Raw genomic sequence first — 766 nt, 5'->3', positions numbered from 1 at the left:
ACCATAGGCGGCACCGTGAATTCTCTATTTTGAGTAGTAAATTCAGAAAAAAAACTCTGCAACAAATGCGTAGTCCTACTGATTAATTTCTTCAAAACAAAAAATAGGGGCTTTCTATTTTTATGTAGCCTAAAATATTTTTCAGTCTAATCTCAAAAATTCGCGAATGTTTTTTTACCACTCTCATGTTGATGTTCATTTTACAATCATTTAACTGTTACTTTATAAAAAATATAATTTATAGGTACAAAAATCTTAAGCCAGAAGTGAGGTATTTAAGGCTTTTTAAGACTGTATACATTCTAGACCTGAGAACTCTTACTGGAACTTCTGGACTTGGTATCTCAATTGGAATAAAATATTATGTTGTTTTTCACTTGAATTAAGGTCTATCAAGCTAGCACCTCCACAAACGAAATTCCCAAATTTCTTAATGTCAGAATTTTGGGCTTTTTTGGGGCTTTTTTTGGGCTGTATTGCCGATTTTTGGGCTCCGCTAATTTTTGTGAAAATTCAAATTTTGAGTGGAGGTGCTGACTTGAATCAAGCCAGCACCTCCACTATATAAAAATTGAAAAAAAAAATCGAACACGTCAGAATTTTGGGCTTTTTTGGGCTCTTGAACGCACCAACAACCAATTTCCAAAAAGCACCCCTACAAAATATAAAACCAACCCCTATGTAAAAAATCAAATTCGGAAAAAACAAAAAATACCAGAATTTTGGGCTCTGAAATACATAAAAAAAAATTTTAAACTACCCCTAT

Source organism: Belonocnema kinseyi, chromosome 6 (genome assembly GCF_010883055.1).
Source record: "Belonocnema kinseyi isolate 2016_QV_RU_SX_M_011 chromosome 6, B_treatae_v1, whole genome shotgun sequence".
Classification (NCBI taxonomy): Eukaryota; Metazoa; Arthropoda; class Insecta; order Hymenoptera; family Cynipidae; genus Belonocnema; species Belonocnema kinseyi.
Note: the sequence above shows the minus strand (reverse complement) of the source record.